This window comes from Pinus tabuliformis, chromosome J (genome assembly GCF_031772625.1).
Source record: "Pinus tabuliformis cultivar Carrire ecotype Pingquan chromosome J, CPIR1, whole genome shotgun sequence".
Classification (NCBI taxonomy): domain Eukaryota; kingdom Viridiplantae; phylum Streptophyta; class Pinopsida; order Pinales; family Pinaceae; genus Pinus; species Pinus tabuliformis.
This window is the reverse complement of record NC_142295.1, coordinates 1,264,394,526-1,264,407,579: the sequence shown is the minus strand read 5'-3', so window position 1 is coordinate 1,264,407,579 and position 13,054 is coordinate 1,264,394,526. Positions and strand designations below refer to the sequence as shown.

The following is a 13,054-nucleotide window of genomic DNA, read 5'->3' as shown; positions in this document are numbered from 1 at the left end:
GACCATACACAAATATAATTAAACATGGTTGACCAAATTCAACCAAGGTCAATATTGGTCAAAATCATCACTGTCACTCATGGTGACTTAAGGTCAACCATGGTAATCATTGTTAATTATGTTCAAGCGAGGTCACCCATGGTAATCATTGTCAACCATGTTCAAGTGAGGTCAACCATGGTCTACCTTCAGAAACAATGGTTGACCCTCTTTAACCATGGTCAACCTCATCAACCATGGTCAATCCCAAAAAAAAGCACCAAGTTAAGGAAAATTTAAAGTTTTGAAACAATAATACACTCAGGATCAATGTAATGCCCTACTTAATCTTATCATGCAAATTTTATTAGTGTTTAAATTACCTGAAAATATTGACTTATAATTATCAAGAAATATTGGTATATACCTACATTTGTGAAACTGTAATTTTATTTACTGATATAAATTTTATTATTGTTATTATTCAATTCCCAACTTGTCTTCTCAAATTTAATTTTGGATAGGATATGGTCTCCCATTTATTCCAAATTAAATATCCATTTCCCAAAGTTTCTTCTCAAAATCTACTTGGGAGAAGATATGGTCTTCTCCAATTAATTTCCAAATTAAATATTCATATCTTATCCCCAAAATGTCATCTCAAATCTACTTGAACAAGATATGGTAAGAAAATTCAAGGATACTAAATGAAAGGATGAGGGGGTAGTCATGACATTAATGATAGGTGGTTGAGGTGGATGGGAGGAAGAGACATAAAAGGGGAAGGATGATGAGAGGAGAGGGAGGGAATCCTTGGTCTTGGCTTTGTTTTGGAGGATTTTGTTTTGAGGGAGGAATGTGGAGAAAGAGAAGGGAGAGAATGGAGAGATAAAGAAGGGAGATCAAACTTGGATCTGGAGAGTGTTTGTTAAACTTGGACACACTACATCTGGTTGGACTTGGGCTTGGAGGGCTATGGAACCTGTGGAGGTTCCTTGGGCTAGGAATTACTTCCTAGTTGGCTCGGAGGCAAATCCAGTCGGGTAGTCAAGAGGAGCATCCAAACAAAGTCAGGAGCTCATGAGCATCTCAACTAAGCTATTGGAACATGTATTATCAGTCATTTATTTTAATTATGTAAACTATTACAATTTATACATGTTGCAGATAAATTGTTACAAGTTATACATGTTGTAGATTAAATTAATTTATGTTCATGCTTATGATGTTTTATAAACCTAAAATTTTCCTTGTTATGAAAATTAGTGAAATTTATTTGAATGAGTGTAGTAGTAGTTAGAGGACCTATAGTTGGGTCCTCACACATGGTATCAGAGCCTAGATTCAAAATCTAGACCCAAAACCAACTAAACCCAAATTTCCGCTATAAGAGCTTGTAACCCTCATAATTACTTGTAATCCTTATATATATATATATATATATATATATATATATATATATATATATATATATATATATATATAACAATTCGTTTTTCGATTTAAATGATACATCTCTTTATTGCCTTGGAAAGCCATAAAATTTGAGTAAAGACATGTTAGAGTTAGATTTTACAAGCATCATTATAACTATAATACATATTAACTGTGATACACTAAAAAAAAAATAATACAAGAAAATATCCCCTTGCTCACTGTGACACGTAAAATCTAGATTCCACTTAGACACATGCTGGATCGTTGCATAACCTCTGGTTGCAAAGGCTCAGAGAAGATTGGAGTGGCAACAGCCTGGAAATATGCACGAACCATTCTTTGGTGATTACACTCCCGACCCTTATCATTGAAGGTATCTCCATTAATATTGCTACATGGTAGCTAGGGAGTTTTACTCCATCCACTTCTTCAAAGTCACTGGATCTTGGCTTGGAAAACTTCTCGACCATATGTCCTACCTTGACAATAGGAACTTGACTTCCAAACATGAGCACAACTACCATCTGGAGGAGAACTCTAAAGGTATCCCGAATGTTTTTTGCATTGAATTCTTTAAAACTCTTAGTGCAGTCACCTCCCTATAAGAGAAAGGCATTCCCCATAGCAGCTTCTTCGAGTCTCTCTTCGAGTCTTCTAGACTCCCCTGCAAATACCAGAGGAGGGTAGCTATCTAATAGCATGATGACAGAATCTAGCTCTTGAGGGTTGAATAACGAGGCAACTGCAAAGTTTTCTTCCATCTCCAACTGTCTGGATTCAAGTCTATCAATACTCCTGGTGAAGGTGGTTTTACATAATTCCTAGTTGTAAGGAGGGATTCCTAGTTGAGAATATCCATGTAGATGAAGAATTGAGGGTATTTTTTTGAATCTTGGGTGTGATCAGTCTCCTCCAAAGAAAGGACCCCTTATTAGTTTGTTTTTCATGAGGGTCCTAAGGACAATGCTAGGTACAACTCCCTCCATCCATGGTTTTTTAGGTTGTGAAGGAGGATGAGTTGTGGTAAGCTCCATTCCTGATAAACTTATTTCTGTGGACTGCGAAGCCAGCCATCCCAAGTCTAACTTTCACTTCTACATTGTAGCTCCTCTGTGACTCAAATAAATATACTTCTAGTTTCAATCTCGAACAATATGACTTCAACAATTTCGGCAGTTTCTCTAAATCATGCCAAACTCAATCCACTCACTCAAGCCGTTCGGTGGTAAAAAGTTCAGAGTCTCTTTGCAGAGGAAGTAAATGTTGCTCAATATTAATAGGAACATATTTATTGATAGGAGCCACAAGTGGTGCAACTGCACAGATAGTGAAGTTGTGATGGAGTGGGAATGCAACTATCTACCAGAGAGTACAATATTTTGTTCTGAAATGAGAGTTAAGGGAATTCAACTATTCCTTCGCATTTCCCCACACAAAATAGCTATAGTTAAATCATCAGTGAGTTGTCTTTTTATCTACATCATTCAAACAGTGAGATAAAGTGATCTCGCTCTCTCGACATTTTCTTCCGAGATGTTCCCCAACTTAAGTATACTGCAAATTTAAAAGTAAATTTGTTCTATGTTGTCGGTGATCGTGCCTAAAGTTTAACTCACTTAAACCGATTTCACTAGTACAAAATGGCTAATTAGTTACTAAAACAATGACTAAAATTTTAATATAAATGACTATTTTTCAGTCAGTGATCAGTAGTAGCTAATTTACAATATCTTATAATGCGGCCAACTTTTAGTCATTTTTAGTTTAGTCATTAATTGATTGTCTCAATTTTATCATCCAGCAATATATTTAGTCATAAATTTTGTCATAAATTTAGTTATTGATTTAGTCATTAATTGCCACAATTAATGACCAAATATATAACGAAATATATTACTATATGATCATCTGAGAAAACCAATTAATGACTAAAGAAATATGACCAAAATATTGGTCGTGTTATAAGATACTGTAAATTAGCTACTAATAGTCATATATATGCAAATTTTAGTCTTCGTTTGAAACGAATTAATGACCAAAGAAATATGACTAAATTTTTGTCGTGTTATAAGGTACTGTAGATTAGCTACTAATAGTCATATATATGAAAAATTTAGTTGTCATTTGTAATGAAAAAATAATCATTTGCATTAGTCATTTATATTTTTTTGGTAGTTTCATATTGATTATATAAACGACTAATTTAGTACTTTATATTCATTTCATTTATTTTCATTAATAATCATTATAAACGACTAATTTAGTCGTATATTCATTTTATTTGTGTTCATCATTAATCAATATAAACTACTATTTTAGTAGTTTCAGATTGATTTTATGTGTTCATTATTAATCAACATAGATTAATTAGTATGATTTTGTGATTGAATTAAAAAAACATCATACAATGTGAATTGGTTCATCTAATATGAAAATTCAAAATTACATATGTTAGTTAAAATACTAAACAATATTAAGTGCAACTATAAATAATTTCAACCACAAAAATTATATTATATGAAATGTTGAGTATTACAATATGAGTTTACAACTTAGCATTGGTTGGACTATAATTTACACATGAAATGTTGTTTCATCACTATAAAACATTATCATTGTGTTGTCAAGTCTTTGCAGGTGAATTCACCAACTATGAAGACTTGAACATTAGTCTTTATGTGTGTGTCTTATGCGTGATATTAGCTTTAAGGGTACCACTAGACCGGTTCTCTTCTCTCTCTTTTTGCATTTGTCACTCTAGCGTTAGTGTTCTCCTCTTTCTTCAAACCTTGCTGCTTACCATCAATACTGAGTTCCTTTTCTGAAAACAAAAGAACCTAGAATGTAGAGTGTAAGACATGAAGGACGATGAACACTAGAATATAAATGAAAGTAGACTATAAAGGATTTATGTTACATATACCTCAACATAAACAATGTTAAAGCCATTCTTCCCCATAAGAGTAAGAAATTTGAACATGTTTTCTTCAGTTGAGCGATAGTGGCCACTATGTGGCCAGATCACATGTATAAATAAATTAAAGTCGCCATAGAACATAACACCTTAACTGTAACTTAGTATTCAACCTTTAGGGAAAGTTTAGGCACAATCATTCCAACTAAGTTACATGCTAAAAAGCTCAAGTTGTAAATAACTTGTTAAAACAAATTATCTCAGGTGTGATGTCTAATCCTTGTCATTTTATTTGCAACAACAATTTTTTGTCTAATGCATGAACTTGGTCAAGAATATAAACAACATTTTTTCAGATAACAGCATGAAAGTAAACTTTTATAATAATCATGAAAATCTTTCATTACAAAATAGTTAAAAGGATTTCAATCAATATCATGTAATATTAAATTCATATTCAAGCTTTGGTTGTTGTTTAAACAGACATAATACCAAGTACTTTCAATTTCATAGTTAAAATACAAAGAAAAATCGAAATAAGCATTCAAATACAATCAAACAATAAAGAGAGGATATCATGGAATGGACATTGCAATTATAAAAAAATTGTTTACCTATCCATCGATATCTTATCACGCATTCCTAAAACATTTGCTTGCCCAAAATAACCATGAGGTGAAAGAATCACAACATTAAAAACCATAGGAATACTTACTAGAAACATTTCCAAAGTCGATGGCTGAAGTGCCCGAAGGATCTCCAACAAAAAATGAATAATATCCAAGACATGATCTCTATATTGTATCCCCATCCTTTTTCCAATCACATTTCATGTAACCTACCCACACCAGAGTCAAGTAACAATCAAATGAAGGAATTGACATTTGTTTTTATCTTTTATATGTATAAAATTTGAATATAATTTGTTTTGGTAACATATTAATTCGTATTTAAAGCCTTCCTGTCATGATAATGTATCAATCAAGTAGAACATCAAAAAAATTGACCTCAATGAGGTCCTCTAACAATTTCTACAATATCAATATTTGTCTTGTTGTGATATCTTGGATAGAAAAAAGAACATATTTGCAAACGAAAAAGCCATATATTACTTATGTTCAAACTATGTATATGGTGTATTCTTAGGTAACTTTTTAAGATGTCCCTCTACCTTTACGAAAACGGATTGTAGCTTGGTTAAACTCTTTATCCTTTCATTCAACATCGATTTCTTCAAGATAAATGTTACATATTATTCTTTCGCATTTCTCAACATGCTAGATATGATAAATTGAAAGTCACATAGAATCAAGGGAAAACCATTTTCTAACCAAAACAAATAAACAAAAAATGCCTCTAATAAAACTTCATACCTGAAAATTACTCTGCCATGTGCTCAAACTAAATGTGATATTTTTTGAATCATCTTTAGGTCATATTTAATGGGATATTCGTATTTTTACCATGATTTCAATTTGGTGCTAAAAGAAATATATAAATCCAAATTATTACCAGTGAACTTCAAGTACAATTCAAAAAAATAATGTCATTATAAGGTATGGAGAGAGAAACATCTTCATAACTAGGATTCTCTATTTTAGTTTGGTTTGAGTTGAGTTGGTATTTGAATATATAGTTTTCTCTAAAGAAGTGAAATAGAAAGATGATAATCAAAATAACCCTGTGAATTTTTAATTAATTCATATTATATATCTCTAAAGCAACCCGGTCATCCTTCTCTGCTATTTGATAGAGATTTATTGGCATAGAATAATAATGAATTAACTATCAAACACAATGATGCAATATATTAACCAAGGAAAGAAAAATGACATGGCTTTGGTATTTGTGTGCTCAAAGGAAATCCAACAATGGTTGTGTTCTTTCTTTATCATGAAATAGTATTGAAGAAAAATGTTGGTTCAGAAATTGAACTCTGTTACCAATAGGATATGGTCGTGTTGGGTAAGGAAAGGATGAATTGAAGGACTTAAGGTCTAGCTCCAATACATAGTTATCCTTGTCACTACAAAATACAAAGTTGTCATCATGTTCTTATCCAGGTAAAAAGAAGAGTGAGTTTGTATTTGTGCACTTATGATAGTATATAAAAAAGAGAGCACTAGTGGAAATCAAAGTGTGTTGTCCCATCATTCAACCTAACAGAAAACTTACATATTCAGTTGTTGACTACAATGGAAATCAAATGTAAAACCCACTCAAATTTACCTTTACATGACATAGTTGTAATGAACTAGTACAATAGAAGCATGCTAAATCATAAAGAAGAGATGATAAAAAAGAATAATGGCACATTATTTCCTGCCACATAATCGGCATCAATAAAATTTCCACATAATTCATCCAAAAAATGAGAATAGCTTATGGCAAAAGGACATATTGTACCCTCTTTAACACATGTAGCCTAGGGAATTAGAGGAGGCCAAATGTAGCAGGATTCCAATTTTGTGGGATATAAAAATAAAAATGTGGAAAAACACGCTTGCCAATTCACGAAATATCACTCTAAATAATAGAACATGTTGAGGATAGTAATGATGAAAATATATCATGTATTAAGATCAAGCCCCTTATTGGTCATCAATTAGCAAGGTGCCTGGTAATTTTTACTCGTAAAAAAAATATCATAATTGGTGCAATGACTGTGTGGATATTTTTGTGAATTTTTTTACATTTATATTATGGCATCCTCTTAGGAGAGAGTGATGAAAGTTCTCCAGGTTTGGTCAGACTGGTTTCTCCTTTCATATGCTTATGTGAATGGACGGGGAGCTACCTTTCTTCGGTTTGGAAATTCAGGTGTTCCGCCCTTTCATTCAATATGTTGAGATGCCCCACCATTTAAGGACCTTGATAGTTTTGAATCCAATCTTATGGAAATAACAGATGGATCTGGTCCAAATCAAGATGTTGCTATGGTGATTGGAGAGGGAGCAGCAACTCGACAATTGTTTAGTATTCCTCTTGTGGAGCTTGAAAGATAGCGTAGGAAAAATGGTTTATCTATTGTGGTGGTAGGGAGGTAATGTTTTTTTGATTGCTTAGCTTAGAAGAAGAAGAGAATCATAAGAACCAAGATCAACATGAGGATTTCAGGTATGGGTATAACTTTGCAATCAGAGGGAAGCATGAAAGAGAAACTAATGCTTAGATCCAATTTGGAGGGGGAAGGTGGAGCACGAGTGAAGAAATAAAATCCATACTTTATGATGATAAGGAATATATATCATTATCATCATATAGGAATAATGTTGAGGAAGAATCATCTTTACGGTCATGGGTTGAGGAACATGAATCAGTGGATGCCTCTTGCAGTGGAACTTTACCAAAAAATGTTGGTGTCATGATGGTAGTGTCATGTGATGTGCCCCCAAAAGTTAAAAATATTCTAGGCAATGCTAAGGAAAATTTCTTTCTCTACTCCTTAGCTCATATTTCGCCCCATCCACATTTTGATAGACCAATTATCAAGATCGTAGAATTATCTTTTCTTTAATGAAGGAGTCCAAGGGCTAACAATTTAAGGATATGATCAATTTTTTTTTTTTAAAGGGACAGTCTTGTCTGACTTGCAAGGACTTAGGTGTCAAACTTGCTGCCAAGCCAATGTTATTCACATGTACAAATTTTGAGTATGACTTGGGGTTGAGTTTGAATGAGAGGATTTTTCTTAATACTGTTTAGTCAAGAAAAAGAACCAAATTCAGAGTCCATTTGAATTATGATTCATGAAGCATAGTAACAAAGTTGGTGAGCTTAATAGGACTCATCCTTGTCATGATGTGTTACATTCAAATGGCATGAATGCATGAATTTCAAAAGGTTGATATATGATATAAATCTTGGGAAATTTTGGCCAAATAAATAACCCAAACCTGACACTTGAGATATGATATAAATCTTGGGAAATTTTAACCAAATACATAACCCAAACCTTAAACCTAGTAGTGTGAAATCCATTGTTTGAAGTGTGGTAACTGAAGACAAATTTCTTAAATACTTTTAAAAATTAACATACAAATAATTTATAAAAGCATGGAATTTCTTTGTCAATCAAATGTCAAACCAGATAATGATTAAAGCGATAACCTGCAATGACAATCCCAAATCAGCAAGGCATATTGGACAAATGTTCAAAACTCTTTAGGAACATCCTAATCCTATAGGATGCTCATCTAAAGCAACCAAAGATGTTACCTTGCCTGGGAAAAATGGAATGTTAATGATATAAATGAAAAAAAAAGGATAAATAATTAAAACTGACTATTAGAACCAGTGCAAACAACGAATTATAAACAAAATGAAAATGGGGAAAAATGTCGCATACCCACTCCATGAGACTACCATCCGCTTCCATACTCGATGTTTCCCAAGACTAAGCAGGTCATTCCACTGGTGTCCACATCCTCGTATCCACAGTAGAATTCATCCTCGTATCCACATACAACCTGCATTGGTCATACCCTTCCATAAAGAAAAAAATAAAATAAAATGAAGCCCGAAAGCCTTTTTACTGGTCAACAGTTTAAATATTTTGAAGCGTGTATTTAAAAAGAAGATTCTCATACCAATATCCTTGCTTTCTTTGAAAATCTATTCAAATACATCACTTCCTCCAAAAAATTTACATATCGTGGATCGTCATATTTCAAGTCATAAATTAAAAGAAGTTCCATCATCTCTAGAGTAGGGTTGCTCTAAAGAAAGCAACCTAATACATTGATTTCCGTATCATGAAATTCAGTTATGTCTACATAAACTTGTATATACGGAGATGAGAGAGTGGGGATCTAAGATGTCAAGGAATAAGTTCTTTTGTAGGATCATAAGCATTATTTCATCATTGGAAAATCTTTGGAAGTTCATAATAATCATTGAGATTCTTGGATTAATCTTCTTATTCCCAAATCTAGATTGTTGGACCTCTTTATTAGCAAAGAACAATAAATTTCTTCTATTTTTTAGAGAATGCTAACAAGCTTCAATCAAATTTATTACACTTGCATTACATCACAAAAAAATTCTAGTTCATAACAAAAACCACCCCATTGCATTTTCACTTGATTTGGTTAGGCATTTTTTAGGTTTACTAGCTCACTAGTTCTCAAATTTCTAGATTTTCGACTAGTAATGTTGTTTATTTTTTTTTGCATGGGTTAAAATAGGTATTTTTGAGTGATTCAAATTGGAATAGGTACCTAACACATCCTAGTTAATAACAAAATTTGTCCCATCCAATTTGGATTTTATTTTCTTGGTCATTAAACCCTTGCCAATTTCATCATTTCACAAGGAAACTTTTCCAAGATTTTTGAGCAAATCCATCCATCTCCCAACTTTGGTTTCGAGTTCTAAGTGATCCTAGGAATTTTCCTACTCCATTTCCACCCATATAACACCTTTCCTATGCCTCCCGTCACCTCCAAAACCTCACATTTTTCTCTTGGCTGTATCTGTAGGTTTCCTGTAATTCCTACAAGATCATCCTATAGGTTTTTAGTACTTCCTGTAGGCTTTCCTGAAACAGCCTGTTTTGAGGCCAAATTGGTGGAAACCTCTAGGATTTCACCAAAAGCCTCCCAAGGTCTCCCATACCATTGAACCATCTCCTAACCCTTCCATCCAACCACCAAAATCCTTAATTCACCTGCCACATCACCAAAGGAAATTAGTTTACATACTTGATTTTGCATGAAAAGAAAAAAAGACAAAAACAAACTTATCTCAGTCCCTTTACTTGCACATTAGTGATGTTTGATGCTTCCTACTTCCATGCTTAGATAGTAGCATTCAGTTCATGATAATTTAGCATTATTGCAAAGCATATTTTCTTGGAAGTTAATTAGGAAATTGTGTGATTTAGCATTGAATTTCCTTGTACTTTATTTCTTACAATAGGTTAAGGTTCCATTTCGAAGATTTCATTTTCTGCAATTAGTTTAAGATTTGACTTCAGTACATGCACTCCATTACATCATGGCAGCAAAGGAAGGACACACTGTATGCCACACATATAGTGTCGATACCTCTTAAGTTTGTATGAACCCCGTGTTGATAATTAAAGTCGGTAGCCTTAGGAGTTGTAACATTCTTGTTGCAATATCGAGGCTCATCAAGTGCCTCAACAAGTTGTGGGGTTTAAACTTCGTCGACAGATATATCATCATAAATAGGTGGCTTGGAAAGAGCAACTACAATATAATCATCATCGTGGTCAAATATGGGAGTGAATAGATCACGATAGCTACGATCAAAAAAATCAATGATTTCACCAGCATCCTCATGATCTGATCAATCAAACAAAGGGGTAGATGAGAAGTAGAAAAATTCACCCTCTGTGTTTCTGGAAAAAGCAGATGAAAAATCGAGCGGATTTTCAGTGAATGATTTTTCCTCTTCGTTGTCAGATGATGGACTGACTTCCGATGTGTTCTGCGAATGATCAACAATGGGTGTATCCGTAGATGAAGGTACACATGTGAAATCATGGATGGCAGAATCACAAAATATGTCAGGGAAATACGGAAGAGGCTCAGACTGAAGGAAGTCATCCTTCACCAAGGATTGATGCTCAAGATCCTAGTCATACTCTTCATGAATGGAAGCACAAGTTGGTTACACAACACCAATTCCATCGATAGCTTGATCCTTATTCACAACAAGTGTATAGTCTAGAATGGAATAACACAATACAGTGAAATCAAGAGGATCATCAGAGTACAAAGATGGAGGTTGAGGTAAGACAAACATGTGACAACCCATGGGATTCGCAACCATATCTGTGCGAAAATTGAGAGAAGTGATGTCGGGAGGATGTGACAGTTGAACAGATGTGTGTGCCTGTTCTCCCACATCACTCTGCAGGGGTGGAGCTATTTGATGACGAGACGGTGGATAGTCACTTGTGACAATAATCTTGTTCATCTATGATTGCGCAGATCCATCATTGAAGTATGCCGAGCGGGGCTTGGGCTTAAAATTTGTTTTAGGATTAATAGATTTGGTAAGGCAGTACTCATACCTATCCATGAGATACTGGAATTTCATCTAACATTTCAGAGCTTGAAAATGCAACACACGGAAGCGGTCCCAAATTTCCATAGGCGATTCATGTAGGGCCTTTCGTTGTTGTAATAGTTTTTCGTCAAGAGGTTCTAGATCAAAATGATGGAAAGTAGATTCAATGAGATCACAGAAATGTTCAAGTGAGTGATGTTGCCGGGAGGCAGACTCTAGCACCACCGTTGTGGGGATTCATGAAGTGTGTATGCAAGCAGTAGAATGACCTCTTCTGCATAGAAGTCATCTGCATCCTCAAGGAATGCATAGAAGTCTTCTAAGTACTCAAGCCAAGCTACTTCACCTCCACCATCATACGTGAATTGAGACAAGAGATCAAGGAACTCCCTCGTGATGTCGAGAGGTTCGACATACAAAAGATATTGTGGAGAGATGAGTGTAATAAAATCCATGATAAATGTGCAAAGGTTCAAAATAGGATGACAAGACACATCTTGTCATATGGCCCTCCTTATAGTGCCATAAATGTTGATGGTGCTGGACCCGCTAACATGTCAAGGGAATCTCCCTGGTAAGAAGTCCCAACTAGACCTCAGACTGTTTGGTGTAGGAGTCCCAACAATGGCTCGTATGGTATCGCCTTGACCACAGCTGCGCGTAGAGGAAAGTAAGACATCTTTGTTGGTAGAAAGGGTGTGACATATGCAGCAAGTCAAGGAAGGTGCATGAATGGTTCTAACACACGGAGAGTGAGGTGAGTGCACCCCTTGGAAACCTTTGAAAGCACATGGCTAAGATGGGAATACACGAGAAAAGATGCATCACAAATTGGAAATAAAGTAAGCTAACAATCCAAAGTGATGGTTAAACCAACAACACATCTCAGTAAGATTCATACATACATATACAGAAAGAGTCTATACATGCATGCTATTTAGTTGATTTAGTGCCCTAGATTGCTTGCATGAATTACCAACCGAGGTTTGTAAGCTGATGAAGTGTAGTGTACTATATGTGCTTAGTTAACCCTTCTTACTTCGTTGCTTTGTATTTTTATATTGTTTTGGGGGTTTTTGTTCTTTGGTTCCTAATGATGTACAATATGAACTATGAGAAACTGAATCTAAACTTCCTAAAGTTGAACCAAGAGCTGAAACTAGCCAAAATCTAATTTAAAGAAAGGAAAAACAAAGCATCTATCCTATCTCGTCATTAATCTTAAGTCATGAATCTAATTCTTAAAATTAAGGGTGAAGTTGTAATGCATGTTGAAATAAATACAGAGAATGAAATCAACTGAAGTACTTCTAGTTACTCTAACCTTCAATTTTGAAAGATAACCTTCTTGAGATGGAATAAAAGCAACTTTCTGTACTCTCTGATCTAGAGAACTAAATGAAACATGCAGAAGGTAACTGATTGATTTCAACCATTGTGTGAAGTGAATGTTTAACCATTTAGTTTAGGATGAGTATCAACTTGAAATGGTGTTCAAAAACATTCATTAACACAATGGATTGACAAATTTGTTCTAGAAAATAAATAACAAAACAGTGAGTAAGCTACACAACAGTTCATTCTCATTACTTCAACCTTACTTTGTTTAGAAAGAAAATCATTTCCTTTCATGAAATGTGTTGGAACAACAAGAATGCACAATTGAGTTTTATCATTATGCTATTG

At 34.2% G+C, this 13,054-nt stretch overlaps 1 pseudogene; it reads right to left on the bottom strand.

Annotated features, from left to right (window-relative positions):
* Positions 1–1,498: 1,498 nt before the first annotated feature.
* Positions 1,499–8,805, bottom strand: LOC149231855 (phospho-2-dehydro-3-deoxyheptonate aldolase 2, chloroplastic-like; annotated as a pseudogene).
* Positions 8,806–13,054: the final 4,249 nt, after the last annotated feature.